Raw genomic sequence first — 17,287 nt, 5'->3', positions numbered from 1 at the left:
AGCGGTGGGACCCACAAGCCAGCACCCCAGGACAGCAGTCAAGGAGCTTCGAAGCTTCTGCTACCTCCCGCCTAGAGCACAGATCACAGGAATAGAGTGGCCCGGGTGGGGGCTGGGTGTTTCGGGAGAGGCCCCCTCCCTCCCTCCCCGCTGTTAGTCTGGGGGTGGCCGGTGGGACGGCTCAGCCCCCCCCCCGGGGAGTCACAGCCGAGGAGCCCCTGCTCTGCCTTTCACCCCGGGAGCTCTCACAATCCCCTGAAATGAACGGCGCGTCTCGTACGCCGGTTCAGTTAACTCCTGGGGCTTAGTGCCATCCGCGCCCCATGGAAGCCGGCGGCAGCCCCGAGGCCCCCCTGACACCTGCTTTATCTTCTGGACCAGGAGCCACGTCTGCTCGGCCGCTCCCGGGGAGGGGTGCGGGGGTGGGGGGGGGGGAGGGCAGCTGCGTCTGTTTCTCTGGACTCTGACCCCGCAGGCAGACCCGGGGCTCCTGGAGCCGCCTGAGCTGCATCTGGGTGAGCCGCGGACCCCACCTGGCTCCGCCCTTCCCCAGGGCAGCACCGCCAGGCCTGATCTGGGGTCATCTGCCCACGGGCTCCCCCAGGTCGCTGAGGTCCTGCCCCGGGTCCCCCTCTGCCCTGCTCCCCTCCCTCGGCGGGGCGCCCCGTCCCTAGAATTCTCCAGAAGCCCCACTCTAGACCCACGGCCAGCTCTGCCCTTCGGTGTCGCGTCCTGACCGTGGGGCACGGTGGGGCCTTTGGCGGGGAGACCCCTGGCCCCTGGAGATGTGGCGCCTGCAGGGAGCGACCCTCCCCCCAGCCCCCCGTGCTCCCCACGAGGGCGTCTGACTCCACCCCACCCAGCGACTCTGCCGGACTCTGCCGGCTCCCTCGGCCCCTGTCCCCTGCATTCCTGCCTCTGTCTTCCCTTTTTGGGGGCCACACCCCGACACTCAGGGGCTCTTCCCTGCGGTCTGGGGTCAGGACTGGCCCCTGGCGGTACTCGGGTGGGCGGGGCGGGGAGCTGGGCTTGGGCCTACACTGGCTGGGCCTCTGCACTAGTCCTCAGGCCCTGTTCATCTGAGGGTCCCCAGCAGTGCTCAGGAGGTCCAAGGGAGTCTCAGGCCTTGGGGGCTGGAGGTGCCCGGGCCGGCCCAGCGGTGCTCAAGAGACTGTGCGTTACGGGGTCCGACCGGGTCAGCGTCAGGCAGGGCGAGAGCCTCCATCCCTGTCACATCTCTCCTCCGGCCCCATCCTGCTGGGCCTCTGTCCCCGCAGTGTCTGTCTCTCCACAGCCCTGTGCGCCCTCACCCCACCCAGCGCGGCACTCCGGGCCTCCCTGTCTCTCCTTGTCTCTCTCTGTCCCTCTGTCTCTCTCTGTCTCTGTTTCTGTATCTCTCTCTCTGTTTCTGTCTCTCTCTGTTTCTGTCTCTCTCTGTCCCTCTGTCTCTGTCTCTCTCTCTGTTTCTGTCTCTCTCTCTGTTTCTGTCTCTCTTTGTCCCTCTGTCTCTGTCTCTCTCTCTGTTTCTGTCTCTCTGTCCCTCTGTCTCTGGCTCTCTCTCTTCTGTCTCTCTCTGTCCCTCTGTCTCTCTCTGGCTCTGTCTCTCTCTCTCTCTGTTTCTGTCTCTCTGTGTTTCTGTCTCTCTCTTCTGTCTCTCTCTGTCCCTCTGTCTCTCTCTGTCTCTCTCTCTCTGTTTCTGTCTCTCTGTCCCTCTGTCTCTGTCTCTCTCTCTGTTTCTGTCTTTCTCTGTTTCTGTCTCTCTCTGGCTCTGTCTCTCTCTGTCCCTCTGTCTCTCTCAGTCTCTCTCTCTCTGTTTCTGTCTCTCTCTGTCCCTCCGTCTCTCTCTGTCTCTCTGTTTCTGTGTGTGTCTCTCTGTTTCTGTCTCTCTCTGTTTCTGTCTCTCCCTGGCTCTCTCTCTGTTTCTGTCTCTCTGTGTTTCTGTCTCTCTCTGTTTCTGTCTCTCTGTCCCTCTGTCTCTGTCTCTCTCTCTGTTTCTGTCTCTCTCTGGCTCTGTCTCTCTCTGTCTCTCTCTCTGTTTCTGTCTCTCTCTGTTTCTGTCTCTCCCTGGCTCTCTCTCTCTCTCTCTCTGTCCCTTCAGCTCCTCCTGCCGTGCAACCACCGAGCGTGGGTGGAGTGAGGCAGGCGGGCCGAGGTCCTGCTGGGGGGCAGTGGGGACCCCAGCCCAGGCTGAGATCAACCAGCTGGCACCTGGGGGGCCGAGGACCTCCAGGCGGCCCCGAGGAGGCGGGGAAGGGCGCGTGGCACCGAGAGGGGCAGCGTGTGCAGGCGCTGACAGCCCGTCCCCGGGGCTCGGCTCTCACCCAGGATCCGGGCGCTGGACCCACCCCACAGGTCGGACTTGGGACTGGGGGCGACACGGAGGACTCCCCGCGCCCAGGCGGGGGTCTGTGGCGGCCAGTGGGCTCAGCCCTGGTCCTGCTGCAGGAGGACCCTGCGCCCCCCCCCCCCCTGTGTCCGCTCCTGGCACCGCCCCCACTGGCTCCTTCCCCTGCGGAGACGAGTCTCATCCTGCATCCGATGCAGTGACCCACATAGCGACCCCCAGCATCCCCGCGCCAGGGAAGCGCCAGAGCCCCCAGCCTGTGCCTCGGGCCAAGGCTCCAAGGAGAGAGACAGAGACAGAGACACAGAGAGAGACAGAGACAGAGAGAGACAGAGACAGAGAGACAGAGACAAAGAGACAGAGACAAAGAGACAGAGACATGGAGAGATAGACAGAGGGACAGAGAGATACACACAGAAACAGAGAGACAGAGAGAGACAGAAACAGAGAGACAGAGACAGAGGGACAGAGAGAGACAGAAACAGAGAGAGACACACTCAGAAACAAAGAGACAGAGAGAGATAGAGAGAGACAGAGTTGACCCCCACTTGGACCCTGGATTGTGGTGCTCATGGGGCATCTCCAGGCCCGAGGGCAGCTCCAGGTAGCCGGTGCTCAGTGGACCACACAGTCCCTCAGCTGGACCCTGCCATGGCAGGAGCTGAAGAAAAACACGGGCCGGGCAGGAGGGGGACCAGACAAGAGCACCCCAGCCCTGGCCTGGTGGACGGTCCCCTCATGGAACCCTCAGAGCACCCCGGCTGCCGTCCCCCAGCTCGAGAAGAGACAGCTGGGGCGTGGACCCCCAGCAGGAGCACTGACCCCAGGGCCCTGGGCTCAGAGTTAGGGTGTTGGACGCTATTCCCCTTGGCAGGGACATTCCAGGACAAGGGATACAGCGACTCGAGCCCAGACCTCACCAGGGCTTGGACTAGAAGACTTTGGTCTCATGCCCTCGAGGAGCCCGACCAGCCCCCCGGTGGCCACTGTGGGGGACAGACCCCCGCAGGGCACCGTGAGAAGAGGAACTCTGGAGCTGACCAGGGGACCCAGCGCCGTCTGCAAGAAGGTCCCCAGCACCCCAAGAGCCAAGGGGAGCCGGGGTGCAGAGGAGGGACCCAGATGGACAACGCCTCCAAAGGCAGCTCCGGAGGCCACGGGAGGTGACGTCCCAGGAGGCGGACTGGCGTTACGGCACGAGCTATTGCCACGTAAGAGCCCTTGGGCTCCCATCCGCCCTCTGCAGGCTTCGGGCGAGTTCGCGCTATGAAGCCTGAGCACCAGCGCCCTGGGCTCCCGAGGAGAGAAGCCCAAGCTGCCAACCTGTGCCAGAGCAAGGGGCACAGCCACGCGCCGTGGGCGACTCAGCTCTCGGAGCCGATGTCTGGTCGGTGGCTCCAGAGCTGGGTCCCTGCACAGCCAGAGTCTGGAAGGAGACGCCCCCTGGTGACACGGGACTTCTCCGGGGGAGGACTGGATGGTCAGGGGGAGGCAAGATGGGCGGTGGGGCGGGAGCAAGCGGGAACTGACATTTCTATATACCATGTGTGTGTGAGTGTGTGTGTGTGTGTGTATTTGTGTGTGTGTTTGTGGGAGGGTACATGTTTGTGTGTGTGAGTGTGTGTGTGTGTGTGTGTCGCTTTCAGCAAAAATAAAATCAGGCACTTGTTAAACAATTCAATATAAATACATAAGAAAAAAATGTTTTTTGGCTTTTGGGGTCACACCCAGCGATGTTCAGGGGTTGTTTCTGGCTCTGCACTCGGGAATCCCTCCTGGTGGCGCTCAGGGGACCATATGGGATGCCGGGGATCGAACCCGGGTCGGCCACGTACAAGGCAAGCATCCTACCCGCTGGACTATCGCCCCGGCCCCTCATAAGAAAAATTTAGCAGGGAAAATCTGCCTTGTAGAAAATAAAAATATGGACGGCAGCTCTCTTTGGCTGACTAATTCATTCATTCACTCAGTCTTGCTCACTGAAGGCCTCTGAGACAGGCTCTGTGCGGGCGCTGGAGCTGGAGAGATGAAAGACAGAACTCTGCCTCCAAAGAACGCAGAAGCCGCTGAGAAGTCAGTAGCACAAGCAGAATGTCAGTCCAGGAGGTGAGAAGCACCCCAGGGCCAGCGGTACCACAGCGAGTGCATCAGACAGCTGGCCTACAAGTGTCATGCAATTTTTGCCAAGAGGGGAACATTTAGGTGGGGCACTGCAGGATGAATAGGAGCCTGACTAGGATTTAGGACGAGTGTTCCTAGCAGAGGGAACGGCATGAGCAAACACAGCCCCCCAGCAGAGCTGCCGTCCTTCTCTGGCGGGCAGAGCCCCACCCTCCCATCTTCTGGTCTTCTTTCTTCTCCTGGAGCCTGCGCATTGCATGGCCATGTCCACAGCACCTGACTGTCCTCCCAGCACATAATCGCCCTCCTCCTGTTACTTGTCCGGATAAGGACCAGCGGCCAGTGTGGGGGGCTCCCTCCTACCTCGCTGCATTCCCGAGCTCATCGTGAAGATCAAGTGGGATTTGGCCTGGGAAGCGTTTTTATAAACTCAAACATTTATCACCGCGTTTCCCGGCTTGCTTCTAAAAGCTCAGCAAGTGGGTTACACAGAAAAATGGAATGTCAAAGGCGGCTCTGAGGTGGAGGGGAAGGAGGGAGGGAGGGAAGGGGAGAAGATGGGAGAGACTCAGCTCTGCCCCTCTCCTCTCCCTCGGCTGGTCAACCAATCAGGCGGGTCCTCTCGGCTCGTCCCCCTCCTGGAAGCCGAGGCTGCGAGGAGAGGGGCCACGATGGGACGGGGAGGAGATGACCTCATCTCAGCCATGGGTCACGAGGACATTTGTCCTGTCCAGACAGTCTATGATAGAGCCAGACAAGGGCTGAGCTATGAAATCAACAGATTGGACATATTTTCCTATTAGACTTGGCTGTTTTCCATTTCGAAAAAATACCTTGGCAAGAAATCCAGCTCTTGGAAGATTTTATACCCTTTTCTACCCTCCAGAGGAGAGTGTCCGTCATCCCCTTGGGGAGGTGTCTGGGCAGGGACGTCTCAGTTCTTAGCCTGGCTGGCCAGGGTTGTCTGAGATGCAAGGGAAGGGCTGCTCGGACCATCCGAGCCTTTAGCTTTACTGGGGGCGGCGGGGCCGGATGGGGGGAGGTCAGAGCTGATGGGGGAACCCAGCGGGGTGAGCTGCAAGGGGTGGGTTTAGTCTGGAAGGAGGGGCAGGAGTAGCTATAGGTGGGAAGGGGGCGGGAACCCCAGCTCAGCCCTGTGTGGGTTTCTGTCCTGACTCTAGGAGCATTAAGGAGCTCATACAAGCTCCAGATGGCACGGTGTCCCGGGCAGAAAATACCGCTGCTCTGTGATGAGATTGTCGTCCTGGAGTGTCCCTGTCCCACACGTACATCATCATCATCATCATCATCATCATCATCATCATCATCATCATCATCATCCCGTTGATCGTCAAATTTCTCTAGTGGTCTCAGTAACGTCTCCATTCATCCTAGCCCTGAGATTTTAGAAGCCTCTCTTTACTCGTCCTTCCCAGCGATGCCGCATTGGAGGCTCTTTCAGGGTCAGGGGAACGAGACCCAGCTTGCTACTGGTTTTTACATATGAATACACCATAGGGAGTTTGCAAGGCTCTCCCATGGGGGCAGGAAACTCCTGGTAGTTTGCCAGGTTGTCCCAGAGGGAGAAGTAGGCTATAAGATGTCTTCTGGGAGCTTGTTTTTAAGTCTCTGCATGTTGGCCATTGGTGGGATTACACGGCACTGGGGGCAGTCCCTGGGTGTGACCTCCTAGCTACTGGGAAATGGGAAACCTGGGCAGAGGAGGCCCAGTCCCGATCCGAGCAGGCTTGGAGGTCTCAGCCCCGGGTCTCACACACCTGGGTTCCTCTGCCGGTACCTTCATGTGTGAGACTCATCCGAACGCGTGGAGAGGGGCCTTGAGCATGGCTGTGGCTAGGCTCTGAAGGTCTAACGCACGTACAGCATAGCCCTAAGAAACCCGGCTTGATCACTGCCAAGAAGGAAACCAGAATGCGGTTTAGGGGGAAATCTAAGGTGGGCTAGAAGCTTGGCCTCTGAATTCAGCCTAAGGTACGGGGAGCAACATGGATGGAAGGATACTGGGGTCCAGGGTCACAGGCTAAGGGGTCTGGAGGGTGGGTACAGACAGGAAATAAGAGAGGAAGGATGTCCATCGCAGCACTATACACAACACCCAGAATCTGGAAACAGCCTCAGTGTCCAAGAACAGACAAGCGGATAAAGAAACTATGATCCATCTGCGCAATGAAACACGGGGTAGCCTCCGGGAAAAATGAAGTCATGAAATTTGCTCATCCGTGGATGGACATGGAGAGTAGCATGTTGGGTAAAATGAGTCAGAGGGAGAGGAACAGACATAGAATGGCTCTTTATTTGTGGGATACAAGAACAAGACCAGGAGGACTGGTCCACAACTGGAAGCTTGCCACCAGTGGGGGAGGGGAGGGGGAGAGGCAGTTAGCACAGAGAAGGGACCACGGTGGCAATGACAGTTGGAGAGGATCACTCTGGGGAAGAACTGAGTGCTGAAAGGAGGTAAAGGGACATGCATGATAACCTTTCTGTGCCTGTATTGTGAACCATAATGCCCAAAAGAAGAGAGAGAGAGAGAGAGAGAAGAAAAGTGTCTTCCATAGAGGCAGGCTGGGGACAGGGTGGCAGGAGGGAAACTGAGGACATTGGTGGTGGAAAATGTGGTGGATTTTCCTGGTGAAGGTTAAGGTGAAGGGACAGTGTTGGAATATTATATGGCTGAAACCCAGTCATGAACAACTTTTTTAAAATTATTGAATCATAGTGAGATACAGAGTTAAAGAGTTTCATGAACAACTTTATAACTATGTATCTCACCATGATCCAAGTTTAAGCTACTGAGAGTATCCCGCCCGCACGGCAGAGCCTGTCAAGCTCCCCGTGGCGTATTCGATATGCCAAAAACAGTAACAACAAGTCTTGTAATAGAGGCGTTACTGGTGCCCGCTTGAGCAAATCGATGAGCAACAGGATGACAGTGATAGAGTGATGCATAAAAAAAGATAAATTAAGGGGCTGGGGTGATAGCACAGCAGGTAGGGAATTTGCCTTGTACGAGGCCGACCTAGGTTCGATTCTCAGCATCCCATAGGGTCCCCCGAGCACCGCCAGGACTAATTCCTGTATGCGGAGCCAGGAGTAACCCCTGTGCATTGCCGGGTGTGACCCACAAAGCAATAAATAAATAAATAAATAAATAAATATACTTCAAAATCCTTTAAATAATAATAAATAAATGGAAAAAGGATGGGCAGTGAAGAAGGTGTGGTGGCTCCAAAGAACCAAAATAGGGCTCTGGGGAAATAGGGCCCTGGGGGTGGGCTGGTCTCTGAGAGAAGCAGAGAAAAGGGGGTTGGGGGTCCCCCAGGAGAGCTTCCTGAGACCCTGAAGTGCTGGCTGGGGCGGGGGCGGCAGGGGGGCTGCCTCACTGACACGCAAGCGGGCTCGGGAAGGAACGCCTCCCCCAGGAAGTGCCCACTAAGGGAGCAACTCCCCCGCTCCACTCCCGGCCCCTCATCTGAGCCCGCACACGATCAGAACTTGAGGTTTGTCCCTGTGTTGGCTGCAGCGCGATTCACAACAGATCCAGAAACGCCCGAGGGTCCCACTCAGGTGCACGGATGAAGAGCCCACGGCCCAGCTACACCATGGAGACGAGGTCACACGGTTTGCCACAACGTGGATGTGGAAAGTGTAGTGCTGGGTGGGGCCAGTGGGAAGGAGAGGGACAGACACAGGACGCAGGGAGATCTCCCTCAGGCGTGGGATGCGAAGGAGCACAGTAGGGCGACAACCAGTGGCCAGAGGAGACGGGGCCCGAGAACGCGTCTGCAGAACTGAGCTCTCCAGGGGTGGGGCGGGGAGGGGACACAAACCCTGAGCCAGTGGTGGAGGGCGTGGGGTCGCTACGTGGACCCTATAGCAAACAGGACTCGCCATGACTCGAATAAATGTTCTTTCCACCTCAATTTTCCAGTCCCTCCTGGCCATGCCCGTCGTCGTGCCCGTTTCTGTGTAGTTCCCAGTCGCTGGGAACCCCAATTCCTTCCTCTTCTCTGGTGTGGTACACCTCCCACCCCGGGCAAGGGGTTCTCGGGGACCACTTCAGCCCTCTCCCCTCCTCCCCTCCAGCCAGCCCTAGACCCCCGAGTCAGACATTCTTTTCTTTCTTTTCTTTTTTTTTTTCTTTTTGGGTCATACCGGCAATGCTCAGGGGTTACTCCTGGCTCTTCACTCAGGAATTACTCCTAGCAGCGTTCAGGGGACCCTACGGGATGCTGGGAATCGAACCCGGGTCGGCCACGTGCAAGGCAAACGCCCTCCCCTCTGTGCCATCGCTCCAGCCCCCAAGTCAGACATTCTTGTCCCAAACTCTGCCTTGGTGCCCACTGCCCGGCGTGAGAGGAGGGAAAGGGCAGCAGCATGGCCGGTCCAGGCGCTGCAGGAGACCAGGAGGGGCTCAGGCCCCCTGCCCCAGGCAGGCCGGGCTGGTCCCGCCTCAGTGAAAGTCCAGGGCCCCAGTGGGGCTGGAGATGCAGAATGAGCGGCCGCCCCTCCTGGTACCCCGCGGTGCTGTCTCCCCCTCTGCCCCCTTCCGGAAAGGCGCTGCCAGAAAGCTGTATCTCGGCTTTCTGGTCACCAAGCGCTGTCTGTTCCCTGCGGGGTGCGGGTGGGGCGTGCTTTGTCCTACTCCTCGCTGCTCCGCCCCCTGCTCATGCTCCGCCCCCTGCCCATGCTCCGCCCCCTACTCATGCTCTCGCCTCTGAGCCCACCCACTCACCCACCCTTCCACGGGAACGCTGGTTCCCCACCCGCTCTTCTCCAGAATTGTCCGCGAGTGGCCCATCCGCTCACCATCTTTCCATCATCATCCTTCGCCCAGCCATCAGTCTAGGACTCCTGGCCTCGTGTCTCGTCTCGGGGCTTTGTTTGTTTATGGGTCACACCTGGCTCTTCTCAGGGCTTATTCCTGGTTCTGTACCGAGAGATCACTCCTGGGGGGCTCCCACACAGTGCTGGGGATCCGACCCGGGTTGGCCACACGCAAGGCACGTGCCCTCCCCGCTGTGTTCTGCGCAGCCGCCCGGCCCCAGGCTTCCGCTGTTAAAGCTGCTGTCCACACCCTGCTGTCCAGTCTCTGGCCAGCCTGCCCGGCCACTCACCCGCCCGCCCTCGCATCCAGCCTCCCACCCGTCCACTCTTCCCACCTGTGCATGCTGGCACACCTGTCTACCCCCTGCCTAGGGCCTCCCTGGGGAGTCCTTTGCCCAGCCCTGGGGAAACAGGTAAACAAGACGCTGTCACTGTCACTGTCACTGTCACTGTCGTCCCATTGCTCATCGATTTGCTCATGTGGGCACCAATAATGTCTCCATCTTGAGATTTGTTACTGTTTTCGGCAAGACACAGTTCTGAAGAAGCTTAAGACTAGCAAGGGGGAGAAAAGAAAAGTTTGTTTTGCTTTTGTTTTTGGTTTTGGGGTCACACCCGGTGATAAACAGGGGTTACTCCTGGCTCTGCACTCAGGAATTGCCCCTGGCGGTGCTCAGGGAACCATATGGGATGCTGGGAATCGAACCCAGGTCTCAGCCGCGTACAAGGCAAATGCCTACCTGTTGTGCTATCACTCCTGTCCCCAAGTTTGCTTTTTTTTTTTTTTTTAACCTCTGTGGCTAAGAGCATGAATTTATATGCCTGGGGAAAAAAACCAGCCCTGGTGTATCAACTTCACTGCTGAGTCTTTTAACACTGACAAACGCCTCCACTGCCTTGTGCCTCCTTCCCCCTTGGCAAACAGCACCTTCCCCGTGAGTAATCGGGCAATTAACGGAGCTATTCATGTAGAGTGCGTAGTCTGAATCCCGGTGCCTGTTAGGAGACCAGTGATATTATTTACACTGTCATTGCCATGGTCATTATCATCCACGCCCTCTATATGAATGATGAGATTTGGTTACCTCAGCCCTGAGTGATTAATTCCTACGCTCGCGGAGTATCTATCGAGTCACGGCGCAGCCTGTGCTAGCCCCGTGTGCTAGAGGAGTTTAGGACCTTGGTGCAGAGTCCGAGCACACACACTTGAACAGGCTCCTCGGTGACCCCGGCCGCCAGCATCAGCACAGTAGTGGCGACAGCGACATTTACCCGGCGCCTCTGCTGGGCCTTCTCCGAAGCCTGTTCTATCTGCGAGCTCGTCTCACGTTCCCCCTGAGGTGCGTCCTAGGTGTGTCCCCCACGTCACAGAGGAGAGAGCCAGGCCGAGGCGGGCCGGTGCTGGCTCCCAGGACGCAGAGGCGGAGGGTGGAAGAGCCAGGATTTGAACCCCGTTCAGTGAAAGGGAGCTTGGGCAGAAGCGCAGGGGAGAAGCCGCTTACGGACGAGCAGATGGAGGAAGGCAGGAGACACATCACATCACACAGGCAGCCCCTCACACACCCCTTCCTCTCCCTGGACCCCCTCCCGGGGCCTCGGTCACCCTCCCTAAGGCTCAGCCAAGGCCTCGGAGCCCAGCAACAGCGGGCCCAGGAATCTGCATTTCCACCACCTACTTCCTCGTGACTCCAGGCCCCTCATAGCCCTACTGGGGTCTCCTCTCCCCTCTCTGGAGAGGGTACTCGCCTCCTGCATGTCATGTGAAGGGGACTGGGCCCACAGCACCACTGTGGGTCCGGACAAAGGCCTGGGAGGGTGGGGGGTGGGGGCTGCTGGGCCCCAGATACTGAGGGTCCCTGAGGTACCTGAGGGCTGCCCGGAGCTCCTGGGCAGGTGAGGAGCGTCTGAGGATTCCCTCAGGGTTTGGGGTCAGCCCTCGATCCTTTCACCATGACCTCTGACCTTCGGCTTTCAACCCTACAGATCCATTGAAACGTAGGGACTAAAGCGATAGCACAGCGGCTAGGGCCTTTGCCTTGCACACGGCCCACCCGGGTTCGAGTCCCAGCATCCCTTATGGTCCCCTGAGCACCGCCAGGAGTAATTCCTGAGTGCAGAGCCAGGAGTAACCCCTGTGCATCACTGGGTGACCCAAAAAGCAAAAAAGAAAGAAAGAAAGAAAGAAAGAAAGAAAGAAAGAAAGAAAGAAAGAAAGAAAGAAAGAAAGAAAGAAAGAAAGAAAGAAAGAAAGGAAGGAAGGAAGGAAGGAAGGAAGGAAGGAAGGAGAGAAAGAAAGAAAGAAAGAAAGAAAGAAAGAAAGAAAGAAAGAAAGAAAGAAAGAAAGAAAGAAAGAAAGAAAGAAAGAAAGAAAGAAAGAAAGAAAGAAAGAAAAGAGAGAGAGAGAGAGAGAGAGACAGAAATACCCTTTCTCACAGGAAAAGTGCCCAGTCGTGGGTACCTTCTTCCAGGATCATGAATTGAATAGGGCGGGGGAGGGGGGATCAGGACTGCTGGGACCGGGGTGGGGGTGTCACGTGGTGTCTGTCTGTGCCCCCCCCATGGTTCCTAGGGGGGCTTTCCTGCCTCTCCCTGGTTTCCTCTTGGGTTTATGTCTCTTGGGGGTTTCCCAGTGGTCCCCAGGGCCCTGAGGCTGTGGCTTGTCCCCGCAGCGCTGAGGCCCAGGGCACACTGGGGCGCCTGGAGGTGCCCGGGCGGGGCCCCTCTCGTGCCGGGCACAGGCCGGGCTCCGGGCTCTCCCGCCGGCGGCTGTTTCTCATGCACAGGCTGCTGCTGCCACTGAGTGACAAGGTCACCCTCCGGGGGCCGCGGGGAGGGACAGGAGCGGGGGTCACGCGAACAGCCGAGAACTGGGACTCGGGGCCTGTCACCTGTCAGTGGGAGTGAGTGGCAGTGGCCGCCCTGTGGCCTGCTCAGCCAGCATGTGGATGGAGAGGCGGCCCCGCCAGGCACGGCAGCACTCGGCAGCTCCCTGACCCCACGGCCCCCGTCACAGCGTTCTGACGGCGCGTCCGCCGGGCCCCACAGGGCTGTCTCGGGACCAAGAGACTGATGACTCCCGGCCTGGCTGGCGGGCACGGGGACCCCGAGCCCTGGGTCTAGCCTGCCTAGGGATCCTGCTGGGGGCACCCCTGGGTGGTCTCACCCACCTGTGTCCAGAGCCCTCACATGCTGAGTATCCTCCTGGGGACTGGGGGGGTCTCCCCAGGGCCCCCGACAGGAAGGGGCAGTCACAGCGGGCACGGCGGCGGCTCTGCACTGTCCAGGTCAGAGAGGCTGCGGGGTGGGTCCTGCTGAGTTCCACAGGGGGCCTCTGCCCTGGGTGCCCCCTCCCCTGCAGCTCCTGGGGGCTTGCTGGCCATCCTGGTGCCCTCTGCTGGGACAAGTACCACCGGAGTCTCGAAAGGCTCCGCCCCCAGTGGCTGCATGCCCACGTCTGAAGGCCTAGACATGGGGGGGGGGGGGGCGTCGCTCCTGCAGTGGGGCCCCAGGTCAGCCAGCAACATCCGCACGCACCCCATTCCCTAGTAGGGTCCTAGAGCGGTGCTTCTAAACACCTACTGTCTGGGGCCAAAGAGGCAGGACAGCGGGAAGGGCGTTTGCCTTGCAGGTGGCTGGTCCAGGTTCCGTCCCCGGCATCCCATTCCGTCCCGAGCCCCGCGGGAGTCATCTCCGAGTGCAGAGCCAGGAGTGAAGAGTGGGCCCTGAGCACTGCCAGGTGTGCACCCCCAGCCCCCCCAAAAACAAAAAGCTGAAAATTGCTGTCTTTAGAGTCAGGACCCCAAGAGAGGGTCTTGGGCGGGAAATACCAGTTAGTCCATGAAAGAGGGGCTCTGGGTGCCGTGATGAGGTGACAGTCCCCACAGAGCTGAGGGTGACTGACCACCCACCCGCCCATCCACTCATCTGTCCTTCCTCCCTCCCATCCATCCACCCTTCTGTCCACCACCATACACCCATCTGTCCTTCCCCCCTTCCTTCTGTCTTCCAACCACCTATCCATCCATCATCCCTTCCGTCTATCCATCATCCATACGCCCCCCCACACACACATACATATATATCACCCACTCACTCATCGATCCATTCATACATACACATACCCACCCACCCACCCATCCATCCACCTATCCACCCATCCACCCACCCACCAACCTTCCTATCCTTCCATCTACCCATCCATTCATACATATATATCACCCACCCACTTATCCATTCATCCATTCATACATATATATCACCCACCCACTTATCCATTCATTCATTCATACATATACACATCAACCCATCCATCTATCCATCCGCCTACCCATCCATCTATCCATTCATCTACCCACCCTTCTATCCATTCATCCACTCACCTATCCATCCATCCATCCATCCATCCACCCATCCACCCACCCACCCATCCTCCTATCCATCCACCCGCCCACCAACCTTCCTATCCTTCCACCTACCCATCCATTCATACATATATACCATCCACCCTCTTATCCATTCATTTATACATATACACATCCACCCATCCATCTATCCGTCTGCCCACCCATCCATCTATCCATTCATCTACCCACCCACCCTCCTATCCATTCATCCACTCACCTATCCATCCATCCACCCACCCACCCATCCTCCTATCTATCCATCCACCCACCCATGCATACCTGTATATCACCCCCCACTTATCCATTCATTCACATATACATACACACACACACCCATCCATCTACCCATTCGCCCACCCACCATCCATCCACCTATCCATTCACCCACCCGCCCGCCCATCCTCCTCTCCACCCACCCACACACCCTCCTATCCATCCATCCACCCACCCATGCATGCACCCACCCACCCACTGGTCCCTCCACCCTCCTTTAATGAACTGTTTTCTGAACACCCAGGATGTGCCGGGCGGCCGCAGAGCTCGGTGGGGCAGACACAAAACTGAGTGGCCCCTTCTCCTGCGATTGTCCCAGACGGCGGCAGGCCAGCAAGCCCAGCCCAGTCCACGGCGGGGCACTGGTGGGCGCGCGGAGAACAGCTTGCCCCGAACCGGCGTGCCACTCCCGAGGGGAGCCCCGCTGACGAGAAGGCTAGTTGGGGAGCAGAGAAGAAGGGGGCACCTCCAGGAGGGCCGGGAGGAGCAGGGTTTGGGGGAGGGCGTGGGGGCCCGGACGCCTCCACTCCTCCCCTCTGAGCTCCGGGAGCCAGGGACGGGATGGAAGCGACTTGGAGAGGGCCCCCGGTGCAGATGGCCGAGATGAGTAATCCCCGCTCTTGGGCCTCCATCACGCAGCCGCGCCCGCAGTGCTCGGGCTATATTTAGAGCCACGCTCAAGCTCTGGTCTGCACCTGCCCCCCCCCAAGTCCTCCAGACGGGGGTCCTGCCCCCGCTGCCACATCTTCATCCCTGGCTCCGCTGTGGGCTCAGAAATGTCAACAACAGCCAAGTTGGTTGTGCCCCCGCGGCCGTGTGCCAGGGGTCCGTGCAGACCCCCCTCCCTGGGCATCCCCCTGAGCTGCGCACAGCCCCGCCTGCTCCGGGCGGATTCTGTGATGAATAAACCTTTGATCCAAACACCCAGCGTGGAGCAGCAGCCTGCAGAGGGGCGGTGGGCAGAGTCCCCGCCCAGCTGAAGGCCCCCAGTCACACCCACACCCCGCAGCTGCCGCCACGCCAACGGCCAGCTCCACCGCTTCACGACTCAGCCCTGCAAGGGACGCCGCCGAACGGCAAAAATCCCAGGGACGTGGGTTTTGAGACTGAGAACTCTGGAGTCTTCTGGGAGTGGTCCCACCCGCTGGACTTCCGGGAGCCCCCGAAGCCACGCCCACCGCCCCATCCCTGCCGTGTGCACACCTTGGCCCGTCCCACAGAGCCCGGAGTCTCTGGGTTGTGTAACACCCCTCAGTTGCACAACGCTGACATCCCAAGAGGGCACGCCGGAGGAGACGGGCAGGTCACATAGACGCCAACCAGCTAAGCTCAGGAAGCCAAGACAGCAACAGAGAAGGCCCCGCTAGCAAGAAGGAGCTTGGCACGCCCTCCCACCCGCACCCAGTGGGGCCCTGGGGACATGGAGCAACGTCACAGATTTTCTTCTAGTGAAGTATTTTCGGTAATCCCGGTAGCCATCGAGTTGTAACAAGCAATAGACAATAAATAACGTTGTGTCTGCGAAGAGGGCGGGCTTAGGGGGTGACTGGGAAAATGGGGACAACGGCGGAGGCAAGGTCACTCTGTGGGGGGGACCGGCTTTCGAACACGGACCCCTGTGACGGCTGTGCTAGGACGACTTGGTAAACCACGGCGTTTAACTTCAAGGGGGAGATTCGTAAATAAGATTCAAAGACAAGACAAGGGAGAGAGGAACCGTCCAAGGGTTCCTACTGCACTCGCCTGGCCGATGGCCAACCCCAGTAAGACCCCTGGTACCACGTGTGGGCCCCACTGCAAATCCCAGCCAGTCACTCCTGAGCACAGAGTCAGGAGTAGCCTCTGAGCACTGCTGGGTGAGCCCCAAGGTTGAAAAAAATGCCCGGTGCAACCCCTCAGCCTCCTGGTTCTACCCCCAAGAGCCCCTGCCTGTTCCCCAGTGCTGGGCGGATGGTGCCCAGGAAGGCGGAGTGGGGGGACGAGGGACGTGGCAGGAGCCCTGGGATCTGCTCCGGGCAGGTGGCACCCGGGAGGGCACTCAGGGGACACGGAGGGGGCTGTCGGGAGCCCCGAGGGAGGCGGGGGCTGGGGGTAGGCAGGCCGGGAAGGGGGCTCGGAGCTGGGGGCTGCCGCCTCTCTCCCGCCCTGGGGCTGCATCTGAGCCCTCAGTCCTGCCTCGCGCCCACACTTCCTCCCGAGTCTCCTACTCACCCCTGCAGACTCGCCTCGGCAGGCCTGGAAGGAGAGAAGCCCCTGCAGACCCCCCACCACGGCCGCTGCCCCCTGCCCTGGGCTGAGCTCCTCGAGGGACTGAACACAGGAGGTCGAATGGGCCCCGCCCTGCAGACGCTGGTTAATCGGAGCTCTCGAGGCCTGACCCCCAGACACCCCAGGGCAGGGCTGTGAGTAGGGTGGGAGATATCCTCCCCAGCTCAGCCTGGGTCACACACACACACACACACACGCACACGCATGCACACACCTACATACATGCAAACATACACGCACACACAAGCACACACATGCATATACACGCATGCATGCACACACTTGCACGCACACACACGTGCACACATGCACAAACACACATGCATGCACACATGCACACACTTGCACGCGCACACACGTGCACACATGCACAGGCACACATGCACAAACTACACATGCATACGCATGCACACATGTATGCACACACATAACACACGCATGCACACACGCACATACACGTGGGCTGGATATGGAGGAATTCTCAGTGGCGGCAGGTCAGCCCGGGCTCGGAGACACGGGAAAATGAGAATTATTGTTTTGGGCGATGTGGGAGCATTCAGAGCTCCCAGGAGGGCTGGAGTAACCGTTACAGCGGGTCGAGCACTTGCCTCGCATGCGTCTAACCTGGGTTCAATCCCTGCTCTCCACAGGGCCCCCTGAGCACCCAGGAAGGACCCTGAGCAGGAAACCGGGAGTAACTCGGAGCACTGCTGGCATGGACCAAAAGCAAAAAAAATAATAATAATAAAGAAAACTAAACTCTGACCAGAGTCAGTGGGGCAGCTACGGGAGAACAGGGGTCCTCAGACCTGCAGAGCCAGGCCTGGCCACTGGAGGGCACTGCTGCCGACTGGGGGAAAAAGTGAGGTCTCACAACAGCCAACCAGAAACAACAGCCATCAGCAACAGCCCATCACACAACAGGCACAAACCAACTTGGGCCAGTGGACCCTAAGCCCAGTGAGAGGACAGCAGACCAGAACCCTGCTCTGTGTTAAGATTTCTATGAAACCCTCTCTATCCCTGAAGG

This window comes from Sorex araneus, chromosome 3, assembly GCF_027595985.1.
Source record: "Sorex araneus isolate mSorAra2 chromosome 3, mSorAra2.pri, whole genome shotgun sequence".
Classification (NCBI taxonomy): Eukaryota; Metazoa; Chordata; class Mammalia; order Eulipotyphla; family Soricidae; genus Sorex; species Sorex araneus.
Note: the sequence above shows the minus strand (reverse complement) of the source record.